This window comes from Trachypithecus francoisi, unplaced genomic scaffold, assembly GCF_009764315.1.
Source record: "Trachypithecus francoisi isolate TF-2019V2 unplaced genomic scaffold, Tfra_2.0 Lachesis_group15, whole genome shotgun sequence".
NCBI lineage: Eukaryota > Metazoa > Chordata > Mammalia > Primates > Cercopithecidae > Trachypithecus > Trachypithecus francoisi.
The window spans coordinates 109,680,306-109,696,439 of record NW_022681460.1 but is presented as its reverse complement, the minus strand read 5'-3'; the positions used below and the strand labels follow the sequence as shown (position 1 = coordinate 109,696,439).

General features: G+C 43.8%; 1 protein-coding gene and 1 pseudogene across 1 annotated transcript in view; both read left to right on the top strand.

The window, feature by feature from the left end:
* Nucleotides 1-16,134, top strand: part of RBFOX1 (RNA binding fox-1 homolog 1) — a 2,535,170-nt gene that overhangs the window by 126,000 nt on the left and 2,393,036 nt on the right. The window lies entirely within an intron of this gene.
* LOC117097680 lies at nt 5,022-5,953 on the top strand (annotated as a pseudogene).

Here is a 16,134-nt window from a genome sequence, read left to right as displayed (position 1 = left end):
TACAGCTGCAGACTGTAACAGCTGCAACAGCTGAAACTGTGTTTTCAGGACTACTGATGGATTCAGTGAAAACATACAAAAATTTCTTCCATCTTTGCCTCTTTCCTGCCCAGTTTTGGGGAGAGTACGACTGGCTGATCTTATAGCATGAGCCTATTCTCCCAGCAACACAAACACATCAAGAGGGAGATCTGGTAGGAGAAGCCTCTAGTGCCCCCAGCTTCTGCAGTGAGGAGGCGTATACCCTGATTGATAACCACACCAAGGCTGCATACGATGCAGGGAGAGACAGTGGCAACTCTACAATGCGGATAGACAACACAGACTACTCACTTGGTATGGAACACTCTATATTCATGATCTCATTTAATCTCTACAATAATCCTGTGGTTCTATCGTCTTTTCAGTTTACAGACGTAAAAGGCAAAGCTGGGATTTGAACCCAAGTTAATCTGGGTCCAGCACCATTGGTCTTAATGGTGATAGGGTTCTGTCTTCCACTGCTGCCAATTTGCCCAACAAGGTGAAAGGAGGAGCTGTGAACATAGATATAGTTGCTGTCCAAGGATCCCCACAGTTCTTGGCCCCAGAAATATGTTAAGAAGTGGGCCAACTGGGTAGTTACCCAGAGGTCCAGATTATAAGAACCGCTAAAACAGTCGCAGAGATATTATTACTAGAAGGATAACGCTTTTTTTTTAACCATTTTATTTCTCTTGTAAAAGAAACTCTTAATGACTGGAAAGAAAAATATGTTGATAAACTACTCAGGGTGTGGCAAGATTAGCTGCATGATTTACAGAGTCCAGTAAAACATAAAAATGTGAGGCCCCTTGTTAAAAAGTTAGGAATTTCAAGACAGTGACAGCAGAACATGGAGTGTCATAAAGCTGGCTCTGGGGTTGGAATGAAGGTAAATGGTTGACGAGCAGTCAACTGAGAAGAACAATCCCAGTTACCTGCAAGGCTCGTCCACTTTGTGCCAAGTTGTATTCTTGCTCAGGTCACCCAGGTGTCTCAGGTGAGCCTGCCTGGTTTTCACACACAGGAAGAGAAGTCTGTGGCATAGAGGCTAGTCTCTAGTCCTCTTTACAACATGCTGCTCACAGGCAATGACAAAAATCATCTTGATGTTCTGAGAATGGTTTGGACGGCAGGCAGATAAGGCTCTGGTTTTAACAGAGCTAGAAACCACCACAATTAATATCTGAACTGATTTTGAGATATTAATTGTGTCAATTGCATTGCATCTGTTATGTTTTTGTTTAAATTGTAATAAGAACATTTAACTTAATATTTAACATGAGATCTATCATCTCAACAAATATTTAAGTGCATAATACAGTGTTGTCATCTACAGGCACAATATTGTGCAACAGATCTCTAGAACTTACTCAACTTGCATCACTGAAACTTTTTTTCTTTCTTTTTTTTTTGAGATGCAGTCTCACTCTGTCCCCAGGCTGGAGTGCAGTGGCACGGTCTCAGCTCCCTGCAACCTTTGCTTCCTGGGTTCAAGTGATTCTCCTGCGTCAGCTTCTTGAATATCTGGGACTATAGGCGCACGCCACCACACCCCACTACTTTTTGTATTTTCTTTTATTTTTGAGACAGAGTTTTGCTTTTGTTGCCCAGGCTGCAGTACAATGGCGTGATCTTGGCTCACAGCAACCTCTGCCTCCCAGGTTCGAGCGATTCTCCTGCCTCAGTCTCCTGAGTAGCTGGGATTACAGGCATGCACCACCATGCCTGGCTAATTTTGTATTTTTGGTGGAGATGGGGTTTCTGCATGTTGTCAGGCTGGCCTTGAACTTCCGACCTCAGGTGATCCACCCGCCTCGGTCTCCCAAAGTGCTGGGATTACAGGCGTGAGCCACCGCGCCCAGCCACATCACTGAAACTTTATACCCATTGAATAGCAACTCCCCACCCTCTCCCCTCAGCCCCTGGCAACCACCATTTTGCTGTTTCTGTGTGTTTGACTGTTTGAGAGTCATCCTGTAAGTGGAATCATACAGCATTTTTCTTTCTGCAACTGGCTTATTTCACTTAGCATAATACCTCCCCATATTGTCAAATGTGGCAGGCTTTCCTTCTTTTTTCAAGCTAAATCATGCTCCACTGTATGAATATACCATGCTTTCCTTATCCATTTATTCATCAGTGCACATTTAGGTTGTTTTCATTCCTTGGCTGTTGTGAATAATGCTGTAGTAAACATGGGAGTGCAAATACCTCTTTGAGATCCTGATTTTAATCCTTTTTTTTTTTTGAGATGGAGTGTCTCTGTGTCACCTAGGCTGGAGTGCAATGGTGCGATCTTGGCTCACTGCAACCTCCACCTCCTGGGTTCAAGCGATTCTCCTGCTTCAGCCTCCCTAGTAGCTGGGACTACAGGCATGTGCCACGGCACCTGGCTATTTTATTTTATTTTTTTTGTATTTTTAGTAGAGATGGGATTTCACTGTGTTGGCAAGGCTGGTCTCGAACTGCTGGCCTCATGTGATCCACCTTCCTCAGTCTCCCAAAGTGCTAGGATTACAGGCATGAGCCACCGTGTCTGTCTATTTTGGATAAATATTTGGAAGTATGATTACTAGATCACATGGTAGTTCGACTTGTAACTTTTTGAGGAAACTACTCTTTTCCTTGTTTAATTTCATCCTCCTTCTCTAGCTTCAGTTGCAGGAGGCTTCTTTCATTTTCTCAAAAGTCCCATGGGCTTCAGGCCTTCCAGGCAGACTCTTCTCTCTGGAGCAAGCTTTCTTTCTCCCCCTGATTGGGGAAGTCCTCATCCACAGGTCTCAGTTGACCTGACTTTTCCCAGCACCCCAGACTAGGTACGTAGCACCTTGTCCTGATGAATCATGACCCTTCTTGTGCACTTTGGAAATTGCTTGTGAAATTATTTGCTTGTCTTTCTCCTGCACCCCCATGTCAGTGTCCTTGGGACAGGGACTTTGTGTCTGTCTTATTCACTGTTGTTTTACCAGGGCCAGAAAGGTCAGAGAGATCTCCCCTGAGCTGCCTGGGGCTCCCAGCATCTTTCATTTGTTGAATGCTTGGCTGTTCCTGTCTACTCATTTTTCTGCCAAGGCATTTGCCCCGGTGGACGACCAGTGCTGACTGAGCTCTCCCTTGGAACCACAGCTCCCAGTTGGTCTGCTTTGCTGTCTAATCAGATCCTTCATCCAGCGTGTGCAATCAGTTTCCAAGAGAGGGAAAAACCAACCTAGAGTTAATAGTTACTCCTTCTGTCTCTCAGTGATTCCCTGACTCTGGGTACCAGAAGCAGAAACCAGCAGCCAGTTCTCCTTAATTAGGAAGGTGTCAAAGGAGGTTTTGAAAAAAAAAAAAAGTCAGTGTACAGATTGCCCATCACTTTATTAATTTTTAAGTTTCCTTCACATTTGTTTAGGAACAACTTCTCCTAGAAGTTCCAGCCAAGTGCTAAGTTTTAACTTGGATGTGTGCTGGTTTGAGACGTGAATGCACGAATAGTTCCCCAGGGGTGCACAGAAGGCGCAGGGAGGCTAGGCTTTCTTCCTTCTCTCTCTTGATGACTTAAAAGCTGTTGTGCAGCTGTCACTCATTTTCTAGGAAAACAAGCCAGTCGCCGATCGACTTGGCAATACCTAAGAAATATTCCGGTTCCAATTACAGGCTGCCAATGGCAAGTACGGCCTTGGCCAAGAGGAACTTACTTTCCTGGTTCCCGACGCAAGGGATCTGGCAATAGGGACATCCTTCTATGTTTGTAGAAAAGATTTTTCTCTTCGTGATGGTGGTTACTCCATTCTCTATCTAAAAATTTCTCCCTAATGAATTTTTTGCATTCTGCTTTTTGGAGCCCATTCCTTTATGCCAAGCACTTGTGCTCTACAGGCATCTCTGGAAACTTTGGGTACCTGCTTCTCTTTAGGAAGCTCCAACTAGTGAATAGAACAAGAGTTGAGCCGGTTCTGTGGCAGACTCCTCATCACATCCCTGTAATGCAGGTGCTGCTTTAAAGATGGGGAAATGGGGGAACAGCAATGGGGCTTGGCTTGATGACACAATTAGTAAGGGCAGAGTTGGGATTTGAACCCCATCTGTGAAACGCCCCTGCTTGGGCTCCTTCCATGATGTCATGCTGGTTGGTAGGGTTGCCTCAGAAGCCGAAAGGATGCTGAGGAGGAGGAGGCCTTATCTAGGTTGCAATAGTTTGGGTTCTTCAAGAAGCAGACTCCGAGACATGGATTTGAATGCAAGAGAATTATTTGAGGTGATCCCACAGGGAGGGAATGGGGAAGAGATGAAGGGTCTTTCAATGAGCTACTTACTGCTGTGGGCAGCTGGCACCCAGGCCTGCTGGTGGACTCCGGAGGTTGGCCCAGAACATCCCTAAGTACCACTTCCCAGAGATCCGCCTGTTCCCATTTCCCACTGGTTGAGGTTCATTTTGGGAGGTGTCACACTGAATGCACAAAATTTAATGTTGATCAACTTGGAGCACAGATTCTCTTGAAAAATGAGCAAACACTTATGCAGCCACACGTCCCCTCTGTGTGATACACCATCCAACACATAAAGTCTAAAGATCCTAGCATTAAGAAAAGTAGTACTGGCCAGGCACAGACAGTGGCTTACATCTGTAATCCCAGCACTTTGGGAGGCCAAGGTGGGAGGATCTCGTGAGGCGAAGAGTTTGAAACCAGCCTGGCCAACCTGGTGAAACCCCTGTCTCTACTAAAAATGCAAAAATTAGCTGGGCACAGTGGCGTGTACCTGTTGTCCCAGCTACTTGGGAGGCTGAGGCAGGAGAATCGCTTGAACCCAGGAGGTGGAGGTTGCAGTGAGCCGAGATCGTGCCACTGCACTCCAGCCTGGGTGACGGAGTGAGACCCTATCTCAGTAAATAAGTAAGTAAAAATAAAAAGAGCTTTCCCTGGTGTGATTCCATCCTGCATGGCTGTTCTCTTGAGCAGTGGTCATTTATCTCTGTCCGCCTTCTCTCCCACCTAAGTGCATGCTACCACCTGATGGAAGATTCAGTGGTCATGGACATGAGCCCCCTGAGGCCCTAGAACTATCTTTTCAGTTGTGAACTCAAGGCTGACAAAGGTTATCACTTCAGGGTGGATAATGATGAAAAAGAGTGCCAGTTATCTTTAAGAATGGTTGGTTTAGGGACTGGGGCAAAGGATGAATTGCACGTTGTTGAAGCCGAGGCAATGAATTATGAAGGCAGTCCAATTAAAGTAATACTGGCAACTTTGTAAATGCCTGTACAGCCAATGGGGGCTTTGAAATCACACCACCGGTGATCTTACGGTTGAAGTGCGGTTCAGGGCCAGTGCATGCTCATGGACAGCACTTTGTAGCTATGGAGAAAGATGCAGAGTCAAAAGATGAAGACAAGGATGTGAAACCAACTCTTAAGTATATCTGGAAAACAGGCTGCCCCTGGAGGTGGTAGCAAGGTTCCACAGAAAAAAGTAAAACTTGCTGCCGACGAAGATGATGCTGGTCATGATGATGAAGAAGATGATGAAGATGAAGATGATGATTTTGATGATAATGATGATGATTTTGATAATGAGGAAACTGAAGAAAAAGCACCAATGAAGAAATCTATATGAGATACTCCAGCCAAAAATGCACACAAGTCATATCAGAATGGAAAAGACTCAAAACCATCATCAACACCAAGATCAAAAGGACAAGAATCCTTCGAAAAACAGGAAAAAACTCCTAAAACACCAAAAGGACCTCGTTCTGTAGAAGATGTTAGAGCAAAAATGCAAGGAAATACAGAAAAAGGTGGTTTTCTTCCCAAAGTGGAAGCCAAGTTCATCAATTATGTGAAGAATTGCTTCTGGATGACTGACAAGGAGGCTATTCCAGATCTCTGGCAGTGGAGGAAGTCTCTTTAGGAAAAAAGTTTAAACAATTTGTTAAAAATTTTCCATCTATTCTGGCCACAGCACTCCAGCCTGTGTGGCAGAGCGAGACTCCGTCTCAAAAAAACCCAAAAAACCAAAAACAAAAAACAAAAAAAATTTCCATCTATTTCATTTCTGTAACAGTTGATATCTGGCTGTCCTTTTTATAATACAGAGTGATAAATTTCCCTATCATGTTTGATAAATGTTGTCCAGGTTTCGTTGCCAAGAATGTGTTGTCCAAAATGCCTGTTTAGTTGTTAAGGATGGAACTTCACCCTTTTCTTGGTTTTAAGTATGAATGGAATGTTATGATAAGACATAGTAGTAGCAGTGGTCAGACATGGAAATGATGGAGAGACAAAAATATACATGGGAGATAAAACTGTGTTTTAATAAAGTAACAGTTTCTGTTGACTTCATACAGAAAAACAAAGGTGGTGCTGACATAAGGTGATTTTGTAAAATTTTTAAAATTTATTTTGCATGTCAGAAATGCATTTTAATTTTTATTTGAAAACTTAAATTTTTAGACAAATGATTTTGTGTATAAATTTGATCTAGTTTTTATGCAGAATACAACGATTTCCCTCATTAATCTTTCATGTGAAGGGAGTTGCAAGCCTAAAGGAAGACACTTTCTGCACACAAGTGGGTATCTTATGTGTGCAGTATTAGAAACCAGTGATGCGGTTGCTCACTCTGCGACTCCTGACCTGCCCAGAACACAGGCTGAGCAGGTTCCCATGGCTGGGGGAAACTCCTAGGTGCAGAGATGCAGGTGCTTAAATAAGGGACCCATTGATGTAGGAGGGAACTGTTCTCCAAGCTGCAGGTGACAGCTGAGTTGGCTGGAGGGCATATGGGCTCCCACTGTATCTGCCACATGGCAACCAGAAGGAGGAGCCCAGAGTGGCGCCATTACTGTCTTTGGATTGTTATGTTCTTACAAACCCTTCCCAGTGGATACTGTTAACTCTATTATCTTTTTTTTTTATTATTATACTTTAAGTTCTAGGGTACATGTGCATAACGTGCAGGTTTGTTACATGTGTATACTTGTGCCATGTTGGTGTGCTGCACCCATCAACTCGTCAGCACCCATCATTCATCATTTATATCAGGTATAACTCCCAATGCAATCCCTCCCCTCTCCCCCTCCCCATGATAGGCCCAGTGTGTGATGTTCCCCTTCCCGAGTCCAAGTGATGTCATTGTTCAGTTCCCACCTATGAGTGAGAACATGCGGTGTTTGGTTTTCCTTCTTGTGATAGTTTGCTAAGAATGATGGTTTCCAGCTGCATCCATGTCCCTATAAAGGACGCAAACTCATCCTTTTTTATGGCTGCATAGTATTCCATGGTGTATATGTGCCACATTTTCTTAATCCAGTCTGTCACTGATGGACATTTGGGTTGATTCCAAGTCTTTGCTATTGTGAATAGTGCCGCAATAAACATACGTGTGCATGTGTCTTTATAGCAGCATGATTTATAATCCTTTGGGTATATACCCAGTAGTGGGATGGCTGGGTCATATGGTACATCTAGTTCTAGATCCTTGAGGAATCGCCATACTGTTTTCCATAATGGTTGAACTAGTTTACAATCCCACCAACAGTGTAAAAGTGTTCCTATTTCTCCACATCCTCTCCAACACCTGTTGTTTCCTGACTTCTTAATGATTGCCCTTCTAACTGGTGTGAGATGGTATCTCATTGTGGTTTTGATTTGCATTTCTCTGATGGCGAGTGATGATGAGCATTTTTTCATGTGTCTGTTGGCTGTATGAATGTCTTCTTTTGAGAAATGTCTGTTCATATCCTTTCCCCACTTTTTGATGGGGTTGTTTGTTTTTTTCTTGATTGTATTTTGTTTGAGTTCTTTGTAGATTCTGGATATTAGCCCTTTGTCAGATGAGATTGCAAAAATTTTCTCCCATTCTGTAGGTTGCCTGTTCACTCTGATGGTAGTTTCTTTTGCTGTGCAGAAGCTCTTTAGTTTAATTAGATCCATTTGTCAATTTTTGCTTTTGCTGCCGTTGCTTTTGGTGTTTTAGACATGAAGTCCTTGCCCATGCCTATGTCCTGAATGGCATTACCTAGGTTTTCTTCTAGGGTTTTTATGGTATTAGGTTTAACATTTAACATCTCTAATCCATCTTGAATTAATCTTCGTATAAGGAGTAAGGAAAGGATCCAGTTTCAGCTTTCTACTTATGGCTAGCCAATTTTCCCAGCACCATTTATTAAATAGGGAATCCTTTCCCCATTTCTTGTTTCTCTCAGGTTTGTCAAAGATCAGATGGCTGTAGATGTGTGGTATTATTTCTGAGGACTCTGTTCTGTTCCATTGGTCTATATCTCTGTTTTGGTACCAGTACCATGCTGTTTTGGTTACTGTAGCCTTGTAGTATAGTTTGAAGTCAGGTAGCGTGACGCCTCCAGCTTTGTTCTTTTGACTTAGGATTGTCTTGGCAATGCGGGCTCTTTTTTGGTTCCATATGAACTTTAAAGCAGTTTTTTCCAATTCTGTGAAGAAACTCATTGGTAGCTTGATGGGGATGGCATTGAATCTATAAATAACCTTGGGCAGTATGGCCATTTTCACGATATTGATTCTTCCTATCCATGAGCATGGTATGTTCTTCCATTTGTTTGTGTCCTCTTTTATTTCACTGAGCAGTGGTTTGTAGTTCTCCTGAAGAGGTCCTTTACATCCCTTGTAAGTTGGATTCCTAGGTATTTTATTCTCTTTGAAGCAATTGTGAATGGAAGTTCATTCCTGATTTGGCTCTCTGTTTGTCTGTTACTGGTGTATAAGAATGCTTGTGATTTTTGCACATTAATTTTGTATCCTGAGACTTTGCTGAAGTTGCTTATCAGCTTAAGGAGATTTTGGGCTGAGACAATGGGGTTTTCTAATATACAATCATGTCATCTGCAAACAGGGACAATTTGACTTCTTCTTTTCCTAACTGAATACCCTTGATTTCTTTCTCTTGCCTGATTGCCCTAGCCAGAACTTCCAACACTATGTTGAATAGGAGTGGTGAGAGAGGGCATCCCTGTCTTGTGCCAGTTTTCAAAGGGAATTTTTCCAGTTTTTGCCCATTCAGTATGATATTAGCTGTGGTTTGTCATAAATAGCTCTTATATTTTGAGGTACGTTCCATCAATACCGAATTTATTGAGCGTTTTTAGCATGAAGGGCTGTTGAATTTTGTCAAAAGCCTTTTCTGCATCTATTGAGATAATCATGTGGTTCTTGTCTTTGGTTCTGTTTATATGCTGGATTACGTTTATTGATTTGCGAATGTTGAACCAGCCTTGCATCCCAGGGATGAAGCCCACTTGATCATGGTGGATAAGCTTTTTGATGTGCTGCTGAATCCGGTTTGCCAGTATTTTATTGAGGATTTTTGCATCGATGTTCATCAGGGATATTGGTCTAAAATTTTCTTTTTTTGTTGTGTCTCTGCCAGGCTTTGGTATCAGGATGATGTTGGCCTCATAAAATGAGTTAGGGAGGATTCCCTCTTTTTCTATTGATTGGAATAGTTTCAGAAGGAATGGTACCAGCTCCTCCTTGTACCTCTGGTAGAATTCAGCTGTGAATCCATCTGGTCCTGGACTTTTTTTGGTTGGTAGGCTATTAATTATTGCCTCAATTTCAGAGCCTGCTATTGGTCTATTCAGGGATTCAACTTCTTCCTGGTTTAGTCTTGGGAGAGTGTAAGTGTCCAGGAAATTATCCATTTCTTCTAGATTTTCTAGTTGATTTGCGTAGAGGTGTTTATAGTATTCTGTGATGGTAGTTTGTATTTCTGTGGGGTCGGTGGTGATATCCCCTTTATCATTTTTTATTGCGTCTATTTGATTCCTTTCTCTTTTCTTCTTTATTAGTCTTGCTAGCGGTCTGTCAATTTTGTTGATCTTTTCAAAAAACCAACTCCTGGATTCATTGATTTTTTGGAGGTTTTTTGTGTCTCTATCTCCTTCAGTTCTGCTCTGATCTTAGTTATTTCTTGCCTTCTGCTAGCTTTTGAATGTGTTTGCTCTTGCTTCTCTAGTTCTTTTAATTGTGATGTTAGAGTGTCAATTTTAGATCTTTCCTGCTTTCTCTTGTGGGCATTTAGTGCTATAAATTTCCCTCTACACACTGCTTTAAATGTGTCCCAGAGATTCTGGTATGTTGTGTCTTTGTTCTCATTGGTTTCAAAGAACATCTTTATTTCTGCCTTCATTTCGTTATGTACCCAGTAGTCATTCAGGAGCAGGTTGTTCAGTTTCCATGTAGTTGAGCGGTTTTGATTGAGTTTCTTAGTCCTGAGTTCTAGTTTGATTGCACTGTGGTCTGAGAGACAGTTTGTTATAATTTCTGTTCTTTTACATTTGCTGAGGAGTGCTTTACTTCCAATTATGTGGTCAATTTTGGAATAAGTGCGATGTGGTGCTGAGAAGAATGTATATTCTGTTGATTTGGGGTGGAGAGTTCTATAGATGTCTATTAGGTCCGCTTGGTGCAGAGATGAGTTCAATTCCTGGATATCCTTGTTAACTTTCTGTCTCGTTGATCTGTCTAATGTTGACAGTGGAGTGTTGAAGTCTCCCATTATTATTGTATGGGAGTCTAAGTCTCTTTGTAAGTCTCTAAGGACTTGCTTTATGAATCTGGGTGCTCCTGTATTGGGTGCATATATATTTAGGATAGTTAGCTCTTCCTGTTGAATTGATCCCTTTACCATTATGTAATGGCCTTCTTTGTCTCTTTTGATCTTTGATGGTTTAAAGTCTGTTTTATCAGAGACTAGGATTGCAACCCCTGCTTTTTTTTTTTCTCCATTTGCTTGGTAGATCTTCCTCCATCCCTTTATTTTGAGCCTATGTATGTCTCTGCATGTGAGATGGGTCTCCTGAATACAGCACTGATGGGTCTTGACTCTTTATCCAGTTTGCCAGTCTGTGTCTTTTAATTGGATCATTTAGTCCATTTACATTTAAGGTTAATATTGTTATGTGTGAACTTGATCCTGCCATTATGATATTAACTGGTTATTTTGCTCGTTAGTTGATGCAGTTTCTTCCTAGCCTCGATGGTCTTTACATTTTGGCATGTTTTTGCAATGGCTGGTTCCGGTTGTTCCTTTCCATGTTTAGGGCTTCCTTCAGGGTCTCTTGTAAGGCAGGCCTGGTGGTGACAAAATCTCTAAGCATTTGCTTATCTGTAAAGGATTTTATTTCTCCTTCACTTGAAACTTAGTTTGGCTGGATATGAAATTCTGGGTTGAAAATTCTTTTCTTTAAGAACGTTGAATATTGGCCCCCACTCTCTTCTGGCTTGTAGAGTTTCTGCCGAGAGATCTGCTGTTAGTCTGATGGGCTTCCCTTTGTGGGTAACCCGACCTTTCTCTCTGGCTGCCCTTAAGATTTTTTCTTTCATTTCAACTTTGGTGAATCTGGCAATTATGTGTCTTGGAGTTGCTCTTCTCGAGGAGTATCTTTGTGGCGTTCTCTGTATTTCCTGAATTTGAATGTTGGCCTGCCCTACTAGGTTGGGGAAGTTCTCCTGGATGATATCCTGAAGAGTGTTTTCCAACTTGGTTCCATTTTCCCCCTCACTTTCAGGCACCCCAATCAGACGTAGATTTGGTCTTTTTACATAATCCCATACTTCTTGCAGGCTTTGTTCATTTCTTTTTCTTCTTTTTTCTTTTGGTTTCTCTTCTCGCTTCATTTCATTCATTTGATCCTCAATCGCTGATACTCTTTCTTCCAGTTGATCGAGTCGGTTACTGAAGCTTGTGCATTTGTCACGTATTTCTCGTGTCATGGTTTTCATCTCTGTCATTTCGTTTATGACCTTCTCTGCATTAATTAGTCTAGCTGTCAATTCTTCCACTCTTTTTTCAAGATTTTTAGTTTCTTTGCGCTGGGTACGTAATCCTCCTTTAGCTCTGAGAGTTTTGATGGACTGAAGCCTTCTTCTCTCATCTCGTCAAAGTCATTCTCTGTCCAGCTTTGATCCGTTGCTGGCGATGGCTGCGCTCCTTTGCAGGGGGAGATGCGCTCTTATTTTTGAATTTCCAGCTTTTCTGCCCTGCTTTTTCCCCATCTTTGTGGTTTTATCTGCCTCTGGTCTTTGATGATGGTGACGTACTGATGGGGTTTTGGTATAGGTGTCCTTCCTGTTTGATAGTTTTCCTTCTAACAGTCAGGACCCTCAGCTGTAGGTCTGTTGGAGATTGCTTGAGGTCCACTCCAGACCCTGTTTGCCTGGGTATCAGCAGCAGAGGTTGCAGAAGATAGAATATTGCTGAACAGCAGTGTACCTGTCTGATTCTTACTTTGGAAGCTTCCTCTCGGGGTGTACTCCACCCTGTGAGGTGTGGGGTGTCAGACTGCCCCTAGTGGGGATGTCTCCCAGTTAGGCTACTCAGGGGTCAGGGACCCACTTGAGCAGGCAGTCTGTCCCTTCTCAGATCTCAACCTCCGTGTTGGGAGATCCACTGCTCTCTTCAAAGCTGTCAGACAGAGTCGTTTGTCTGCAGAGGTTTCTGCTGCTTTTGTTGTTGTTTTTGTTAGCTGTGCCCTGTCCCCAGAGGTGGAGTCTACAGAGACAGGCAGGTTTCCTTGAGCTGCTGTGAGCTCCACCCAGTTCGAGCTTCCCAGCGGCTTTGTTTACCTACTTAAGCCTCAGCAATGGCGGGCGCCCCCCCCCAGCCTCGCTGCTGCCTTGCGGTTAGATGGCAGACTGCTGTTTAGCAATGAGGGAGGCTCGTGGGTGTGGGACCTCCCGGCCAGGTGTGGGATATATTCTCCTGGTGTGCCGTTTGCTTAAAGCGCAGTATTGGGGTGGGAGTTACCCGATTTTCCAGGTGTTGTGTGTCTCAGTTCCCCTGGCTAGGAAAAGGGATTCCCTTCCCCCTTACGCTTCCCAGGTGAGGCGATGCTTCGCCCTGCTTCAGCTCTCGCTGGTCGGGCTGCAGCAACTGACCAGCACCGATTGTCTGGCACTCCGTAGTGAGATGACCCCAGTACCTCAGTTGAAAATGCAGAAATCACCGGTCTTCTGTGTCGCTCGTGCTGGGAGTTGGAGACTGGAGCTGTTCCTATTATGCCATCTTGCTCCGCCCCCAACTCTATTATCTTATCGGTACTGGGCGTAACAGCAGTTCTAGCTAACATTTATTAAATGCCTACTCTGTGCCATGAATCGTGCTCAATACTTTATGTACATGATTTCACTTAATCCTCGTAACTGCCCTAAGAAGTAGAGGCCATTATATCTTGATATTAAAAATGAGACAGGGCACAAGGAGGGGATAGCCTTGCTACTGGTCCACATCCAGAAAGTAGCACAGTAGACTCTTAACCTGCGTCTGTCGTCTGTTGCGGAGTTAACCTTAGCAGAGGAGGTTCTGTATTTGCTCTTTGAATGACAGGACTCTGGACGTTGAGAAGATCCACACCTTAGGCACTTGACCTTGGGTTGTGAGGAGTTTCCCATTCCTTATTCCAATGAGACGTTATGGGTTCTACGGGGGTTCTTCTTAAGCAAGGAGGATCGTTAAGTAGCAAGGTGGCCATAGTTAGAGAGACCCACATGAGTTCTATCCAGTCACAAATCAGTTCGGGCCATTAGATTTGTCATAAACGTATGATGAATGGTAATTCCCTGATCTCATATCCAACCTCTGGGAGCTATCTGTTTGAATGATGTCAATGCATAATGTTTGAAGCTGCTCATGTGATTATCTTGAATCATTGGAAAAGCATGAGGCTTGAACAGATTTCATAATAACTTTTTTTACGCTTGCGAGTGCATTTACATCTCTCAGTTTTGTTCCTGTACGATGAAAACCTCCAGTTCTTTTTCCTGGGCTACTGCAATGTTAATGCTGATTAGAATTGCTCTGCAACATTGGGGCACCTAACCGATGTGGGTTTTCGTCTCCACTCTCCCACTTCTTGTTTTTCTTTTTTTTTTTTTTTTTTTTTTTTTTGAGACGGAGTCTCGCTCTGTCGCCCAGGCTGGAGTGCAGTGGCCGGATCTCAGCTCACTGCAAGCTCCACCTCCTGGGTTTACGCCATTCTCTCGCCTCAGCCTCCCGAGTAGCTGGGACTACAGGCACCCGCCATCTCGCCCGGCTAATTTTTTTTTGTATTTTTTTAGTAGAGACAGGGTTTCACCGTGTTAGCCAGGATGGTCTCGATCTCCTGACCTCGTGATCCGCCCGTCTCGGCCTCCCAAAGTGCTGGGATTACAGGCTTGAGCCACCGCGCCCGGCCCCTTGTTTTTCTTGAGTGAAGAATAATACGGAAAATAGCCTACCTTTACAGCAAGGGAAAATAACATCTATTTAGAGGAACTTGAGATGAAAGTATGTTTCCTTCATATTGGGTAATCTAATTCTGCAACTCTTGCTTAGATTTTATTTCCAATGATTTAACAAGCTGCAGTACACAGTTTCTTAAAACGGTTGCCGTTATGCACATTTCTGAGCTCTTTAATAAACAAAAGCTCAAAGGCCATCCTTTTAAAAAATTCTGGCCTTTCAGGGGGCAGGAAGGGCTGGCCTTTAGTGACATGGTTTCATGGTGACCTCTCTCTGCAGGGGGCCTCAGAGTTGATTTTTTCCCTTTAACTCTAATCCAGGGTCTTCTGGGGTCTCCTTGTTTATTCCGAGGCCTTCAAGCACGGCTGGCTGTTGTCGAGAGAGGCCGCCCTCCGGCAGTGCATTCTGCTTTTTATGTGATATGAGTTAGGAGGTTTTCTGTGGGTCTCTCTCCTCAGTTCTTACTATTCTAACTTTAGCTCATGCTCTTGGCATTATTTTCAAAAGCACGGTGGTTTTGTTTGTCTGTTTTGAGACGAGTGTTTCTCTGTTGCCCAGGCTGGAATACAATGGCACCATCTTGGCTCACTGCAGCCTCTGCCCCCGGCCTCAAACAGTTCTCCTGTCTCAGCCTCCCAAGTAGCTGGGATTACAGGCGTGTGCCACCATGCCTGGCTCATTTTTGTATTTTTAGCAGAGTCCGGGTTTTACCGTGTTGGCCGGGCTGGCCTTGAACTCATGACCTCAAGTGATCCACTCACCTTCATCTCCCAAAGTGCTGGTATTACAGGCACGAGCCACCGCGCCTGTCCCACAGTCTGTTAAAATGTAAAATAAGCAACATTTCTACCTGTCCTCTAGCCGTCTTTATCCTCATGACGTCTCTAAAGCCCTTAGAATAGCTGGAGACCAGCACTGACAGACACAGACTTCTCCCAGTCGCTGGCATTTGCAGAGGACCTTCTCAGTGTCAGGCACTGCGCTTCGATGCTTTCGGGCGTCACCTCATTTAATGCTGAGGACATTCTCTGTGGTACATGCTGCGATCCTCCCACTTTACAGTGAGGAAGCAGGCATGGGAGAGCTCAGCACCATACCATACACGCTCCTGAGCACCGGCCGAGTTGCCTCTTCTGCTGTGCTGGGTGAACCTGCTTCTGGGCCATGTATAAACACTAAACATATTTCCAAAGCACACCTGCTTTCAAAGGTGGGTCTCAGTCAGGATCCTCTGTGTGGTTGAAGCCACCTTTTCCCTTCCCGTATACCTCACCTGCCCTCCTCATTAGGAACGCAGGCCCTGCTTGTAGATGCTGTCGTTTAAAATAATGAAATATATTAGGTTGGTGCACAAGTAATTGTGGTTTTGCCATTACTTTTAGTGACAAAAACCCCAGTTACTTTTGCACCAACCTATAGATGGCTGAGAATGTTAGGAAAAGACAGTATGATGGGGTTGTGGGGAGGGAAGACTTAAGTGTGGTTTCCTGCCAGTACTGCCCTGGATGGAGACGAAGTTCCTCCTCTGAGCTTCCTTGTCTGTGTCCATGCCATTTATTGAGTACCTACGACGTGCTGGGCACCATTCTCCATGATAGAATGCATCAGGGAACAAACTGGACAGGAATACCTGCTCTTGTGCATGTTCAGTCTCTTTTTGGAGTTGCAAAGCTTACTCCTGCCTACTCTGGAAACTTCTCTCCTAAAACACCACAGGCTTCTGTTCTGCAGGACCCAATGATGGGCCAGCTGTGTTCTTGGCATTGAAAGCACAACAGACTTACACCAGACGAGCCCCCAAGCGTGAGATCTAGGCAGCATCTCCATGAGTTTTGTGTTCTCTTCCCTTCTTTAGACCTTCAGCTGTTTGACT